At 44.4% G+C, this 6,546-nt stretch overlaps 1 long non-coding RNA gene across 2 annotated transcripts; it reads right to left on the reverse strand.

Annotated features, from left to right (window-relative positions):
* On the reverse strand, positions 2,177-6,144 carry LOC100737817. Of its 2 annotated transcripts, XR_135407.4 has the most exons (3): positions 5,518-6,140; positions 5,184-5,395; positions 2,827-2,974 (listed from the first exon to the last, which is right to left on the reverse strand). It is a non-coding gene; the product is annotated as an uncharacterized LOC100737817 (long non-coding RNA). The 2 variants fall into 2 exon arrangements; XR_002338868.1 differs by having other exon boundaries at positions 2,177-5,395; positions 5,518-6,144.

Here is a 6,546-nt window from a genome sequence, read left to right on the forward strand (position 1 = left end):
ACCTCTACAACCAGGTTTTCCTGTACTTTGCTTTGACCTCTCCCATGTCGTACTCTCTCAATGAGAGAATACGACTCTCCCATGTTGTATTCTCACTGTTAGGTCTGCTTGTCATGGCAAAACAACTCCCTTTTGTATGGCCTTTGAGAACAAAGGCCACAGAACAGAATGGTTTCTCCCTAAATGTTCACCAAACACCATTGACCTTTGGCTCAAAGGGGCCAATAGAATAATCCCAACTGAACCCTGGCAGGAGTCATACATGCACCACCTGATTTTTATCTTTGCAGCAAATGGGCCTCTTGATGGGCTTATGAATGTTTAGACAGCTGGCAGATTGGAGGCCAATGCATACTAGGATTTCTAATTGTCCCTATGGACATTCACAATCAATCTGAAGCCTCCCATTGGTCCTCTCATTGGTCTTACCCATTAAACCTTCATTGCCACCTTAAATGGAAACTGCCAGGAGGTATTTACTTCCATTGAAAGGCCCTTATTAATGCCAATGAACAAATGATTAGCAGCCTCTCTGGAATTGGGAAACATTACCGATTCTACCGCTAATGCAATTATTTGACTCATTGGCTAAAGCAGTTTTGGGTAATCACATAGCCCTTGATTACCTAGAATTTGTGTGACTGCAAACACCACCTACTGTACATGGGTAAATTCCTCTGGGGAAGTAGAAACCCCACAGGTACACCACAAGATATATTGTGGGTTGGGTTCCAAACCACCACAATAACAAATATTGCAATAAAACAAAAGTCTTATTTAAAAAAACCTTATTATGGAGTTCCCGTCGTGGCACAGTGGTTAACGAATCCGACTAGGAACCATGAGGTTGCGGGTTCGGTCCCTGCCCTTGCTCAGTGGGTTAACGATCCGGCGTTGCCGTGAGCTGTGGTGTAGGTTGCAGACGCGTTGCTGTGGCTCTGGCGTAGGCCAGGGGCTACAGCTTCGATTCGACCCCTAGCCTGGGAACCTCCATATGCCGAGGGAGCGGCTCAAGAAATAGCAACAACAACAACAAAAAGACAAAAAACAAACAAACAAACAAAAAAACACCTTATTATGTAAAATTTTAAACACTCAGAGAAATAGGAGTTCCCTTGTGGCATAGCAGGTTAAGGATCTGGCATTGTCACTGCAGCAGCCCAGGTCACTGTGTGGGTTTGATTTGATTCCTGATCTGGGAACTTCCACATGCCATGGGCATAGCCAAAGAAAACAAAAAAGAGGAGTTCCCATTGTGGCTCAGGGGGTTAAGAACCTGACACAGTGTCTGTGAGGATTCGGTTCAATTCTTGGCTTCCCTCAGTGGGTTAAAGGCCTGGCATTGCTGCAAGCTGCTGGATAGGTCACAGATTCAGCTTTGATCCAGTGTTGCTGTGGCTGTGGCAGAGGCCTTAGCTGCAGCTCCAATTTGACCCCTAAGCTGGGATCTTCCATATTCTTTAGGCATGGGCCTAAAAAAGAAGAAAAAAAGAAAATATGCTTAGAAGCTGATCCAAATTTATAAATGGGTATGCCAATTTGCCAAGGCATTGAAAAGATGCTTTCTCTATGGGAAATCACACATGGAAAGAAGCAGTAAGCATTGTTCAGACCTGATAGGTTTTTACAAAGGAAAAACTTTAACACTCAATGTTTCTAATAAGTTATAGAATATAAAATAAATATTAGTTTTAGTATTTTTTCATTTCTCAATACACTTAACAACTGTCAAGAGAGTTTTTAGTGTTTTGGTAAAATTTTTTAAAGGTCGCAGAACAGTCATAATTTTTCCCATTAAGATGGCTTTGCATGGTTTCAGCTTTCATGGCCCTTTGACAGTCCCACACTGCTGTTTAAAGCGAGGAATACACACACACACAGAGCAAAGAATCAGTTTGCCTTAAGAAAAGGTTGTTAGAATGAGACCCAAGCACTCTGGGGTTTTGTGCACCATTTACTACTTGGGCAACTTTGAAAAAATCCCTTACTTTGGCTGGGCTGAGTGTCCTCAACAGTGAAATGAGTCTTAACCATGACTCTTCTTTTCTGGCCTGTATGATGCTCGATAATTGACAACCTACTAATGGTGAGGGCAGTTCTTTTGTCTTTAGATGAATGGACCACCTGACACAATCTACAATGTGATCACAAATAATGAATCTATAAATTTATTGAATATTTATTGTGTAAATTTATTGAAAATCTGTAAGGACATTTACGAAATTCATAAATGCAATGAAAAGCTATTTGTCATTTCCTGAAAATGTGAACTATATATGAACTCTTTGTTTTCTATTTGGATGCTGGCTGACTTAGAATCACAAAGGTTGTTTTCATTCATCCTGACCACAACTGACAGAGGCCCGTTTCCATGGCTGAGCTCTGGTGAACATGGCTCTTCCTAGTGCTGAATGTACTTGGGCAATTATGCCCCTTCAGTGAGGCTGTTTGCTTTGTTTTGTTCTTTTGGCTGCACTGCACTATGTGGAAGTTCCTGGGCCAGGGGTCGAACCCACACCACAGCAGCAATCCAAGTTGCTGCAGTGACAACACAGGATCCCTAACCTGCTGCGCCACTGGAGAAATCCTTGCTCTTTTTTTTTTTGCCACCCCACTGTATATGGAGTTCCTCCTGCACCAGGGATCAGATCCCAGCCACACTTGGGGCAACAACCCATGGTGCCAGGCCGGGGATTGAACCCGTGTCTCAGTTCTCCCAAGAAACCTCGGATCCCATTGCCACAGAAAAAACTCCCTTGCTCTATTTTTTAATACTTAAAATATTTATGTGAGTTCTTCCCAAGGATTAATAAATGCAATTACATATTCATTTTAAAGCACTTTACTGTAAAAAGTAGTTAGCTTCATTTATCTATTAATTCAACACTACTTTGGTTCTTCCTTCAGGCAGGGGACCATCCAGCTCCTCAGGATACAGCAGGAAGGAGATAAACTTAGATGCTGCCCTTCATCACTGGTGGGAGACAAAGACATTTAACACTTTTAAAATAAAACTGGGAGTTCTCCTGGGGCACAGCTGGTTAAGAATCCAGCATTATCACCACAGCAGCTTGGATTATTGCTGTGGCACGAGTTTGATCCCTGACCCTGGAACTTACATGTGCCTTGGTCATGGCCAAAAAAATAAAAAGTAAAATAAACAAAAATAAAAATAAAACTGGATAATTTCATCTAGAACACATGTGAACATCTACAGAAAAAGCATTTCTAGCAATCAACAAATATTTACTGAGAAGTTATTTGAGCCCCATGAGTAATGCTATGGAAGATAAAGGGAATTCAATAGTTCCGTTCTGTCCATCCTTGCCTTTAGAGAGCTTACCAAAAAGCTGAGGGTTTTTACTCTTTTCTGAGAAGTGAGAAAGAAAAAAACAATTCTTAGGAGCCATGTGTAACTAAAGACTTTGACAACAGAAAATCTGATTAAATCATAAAGTAACCAAAGATTACTAAAAAAAAAAAAAAAAAATACAACTCCAAACAACCCTTGTCTAAAATACATATCAAGCATTGTGAGGAAACTTAATTGTGCTGAAAACTGTAAATAAAAGCCAACCACACTTAGGGCCTAGAAAAAATATGCAAACCTCATGATGCTTCATGTCATTCCATCATTCTTCTGTCCTGGAGATTTTTAATCTCTGTGCTATTCACAAATGAGACAACTTTATAAAGCTGCCTTCAATTTTAGACATTGAATCACATTAATTTCATTGTTTAATAATCTACTCAGGAGTTCCTGTCGTTGCTCAGCGGTTAATGAACCCAACTAGCATCCATGAGGATGCAGGTTCAATCCCTGGCCTTGCTCAGTGGGTTAAGGATCCAGCGTTGCTGTGAGCTGTGGTGTAGGTCACAGACACAGCTCGGATCCTGCACTGCTGCAGCTCTGTTGTAGGCCAGTGACTATAACTCCAATTGGACCTCTAGCCCGGGAACCTCTAAAAAGACAATTAATTAATTAATTAATTAACTGGGATAAAAGTTCACAGGGTGACAAATGGAGATAGAGGAAGTCTCTGGTGCCTTTCTTCTGAGAAATACTACACCCACAGAGTTAAAGTGGATGGCTAACACCTTAGAAAGCTGCACTTCTGTATACAAGTGAAACTCCCTCAAGGAAATGGAAGCTTTTTCTGAAGTAATTCATATGAGCCCCACATCTAAGTCTTAAATAACAGGTTCTAACTTTCCAAGGTGGAGTGAAGAAGGGCAGTGACTTAGAGGAGAGTCAGAGCCAGAGGGGAGCCTTTCAGAGTGGTGGTTTCAGATAGTAGGGTTTCAGTTCCTCCTTTTCCTTAGTCAAAAGCTGCATGGTATGATAAGGAAGCCATTTAGCCACAACAGGCTTGTTGAGCACTTGAAATGTGGCTAGTGTGACTGAAGCCCTCACTTTTTAATTTTTTTTTTCCTTTATTTTTTGTTTCTTTGGCCACACCCGAGGCAAATGAAAGTTCCTGGGCCAGAGATTGAATCTGCAGCTGCCACAACGCCAGATCCTTAACCCGCTGCACCGGACCAGGTATATAACCCGTGCCACAGAGATAATGCTGGATCCTTAACCCTCTGTGCCACAGTGGGAACTCCTTATTTATTTTTTTGGCTGTGCCCAAGGCATGTGGAGGTTCTGGGGCCATGACCGACCTGGAGCCACAGCTGTGACCTGAACCATGGCAGTGACAAGCCCAGATCCTTAACTTAATGTGCCACAAGAGAATTCTCTACAAGCTTTTAATATACCAAGATTTTGTCCCATTTTACCATTCACTTTAAGGTTTGATTTCTCATTAGAGTATAGGCTCTAAAGTCTTCTATGGTCATGTACAATTTATAAATGTAGGTTTTTTTATACTGGTGGTGCCCACCAAAGACTACCAAATCAGTTATTGTCAAATATTGAAGGGTTATTAGCTGCTGTGTTGAGGGAAACTTTACACTCTGGGTAATTATGTAGCATCTCAGAAAGGGAATGTTAAAGAGGGCTTATTATAGTATTCTGGCTTGTGTTAGGTGATTTTGGGGAAGGCCCAAAGAAACAGGGGTTTATTCTGGTGCTGTCAAAAGCAGAGGCAATTCAGTGATTTGCTTAATACTTTTCATCAGGAAAGCAGGAGGAATGGAATAGGGTAAGAGTTGTCGTTGGAGAAGCAATAGTCATTCACCTTTGCTAGGGCAGGAATGTTTGGTCAACTTTTTGTGGCTGCAGTGTCTGTATATCTGTTTAGACACAATCAGTCTTATTTTCTTCACCTTCCATCTCATTAGAGACCTCATCTGATGTAAAAATTCCATGACGTTGCTTATGTTCCTCAGGGCATTTCAGGCCAGTAACCAAAGGTGGCTTTCAGGGCTCCTTTTCTTCTTAGCGGGGAACCTGATAATTAAGAGAGAAAGGAGATTGGTTGGTTAACAAGTTTGCTACAGAGTATGAGAACTCTTGGTCCCCGATCCTGCTAATTGCGACTGTGTATATGTGTTTAACAAATAACTCCTCACCAAGGTCTGGAAAGTTCAGTCTATCTTGTTTAGAGCAAAAACAGCTGGTCTTGGTGAAAAACAGAAACGTAGATGACACTGAACTGGCGCCATGTCCCTCCCAGAAGAGAAGGTGGTGACATCCTCTGCCCCTGCACTTTGTATCTGCCGACCAAGCCTGAGGCGAAAGCCCTGCTCTCTGAAGGAATCAGGTGAGGTCACCTGAAGGTACTCTACAGCTGAGTACACCCATCGGCCGCCCTTCAGGTTCTGCTCTCGGAGACGCCTTTGTCGGTCTCCGGGGTTCTCGGGTCCCTCCTTCTTCTTCCTCAGCAGGAAATGACTGTCATTTTCTTAGGTCACGCTGGTCTTCAACCCAGCAGTCCTTTGGGCGCACTCTTCTGAGTACCCCCTCAGTCAATGTCCTTTGAGGCTCAAGAACGCTGTGTACGCCCTCCTCTCCCCACGCCCTGCCTTCCCCTCTTCTTCCCTCCTCTCACCCCCGCCACCGAGAGAGCAGTGCTCACCCACCCTCCCCAACCCGCAGCGTCTGGGCGGCTGGCCGCGGCCCCGCCCTGCGCCTGGCTGGCCAATCTCGGGCTCCGCTCCGGGAGCATCAAAATGGCGCTCTCGCGCCCGTGGCCCCGCCCCTGGACTCCTGCCTACCGGACCCTGCCCCTCCGCTGTCTTTACGTCCTTCCGGCTCAGTTCTGTAAGTAGAATTGCGCCACGTCTTCCCGGAGAAGAAGGTGGGGTTTGGCGAGAACCCGGAAGTGGGGCGGGGAAGCGGGCTCCCTGGGTTGCTGTTCCCGGGTGCTTGGGCGCAGGACCGAGAGGGGGCAGGGCGCGTTAGAGCAGAAGGGAGTTCCGGAAGCGGCGCTTGCGCACCTTGGGCGCGAGATGTTGACTTAGGCCCGCTGCGTACCTAACCCTGCCCCTTGATAGCTCCGCCTACGGTGGTAAATATTGGAAAGATGAATTAGCCTCAGCTGCTACTATCCAGTCCCCGTCGTTCCACCCTCCTCTAAGTTCTCAGAGGGAAGACTGAGG

The sequence above is a fragment of the Sus scrofa genome, chromosome 14, assembly GCF_000003025.6.
Source record: "Sus scrofa isolate TJ Tabasco breed Duroc chromosome 14, Sscrofa11.1, whole genome shotgun sequence".
Taxonomy (NCBI): domain Eukaryota; kingdom Metazoa; phylum Chordata; class Mammalia; order Artiodactyla; family Suidae; genus Sus; species Sus scrofa.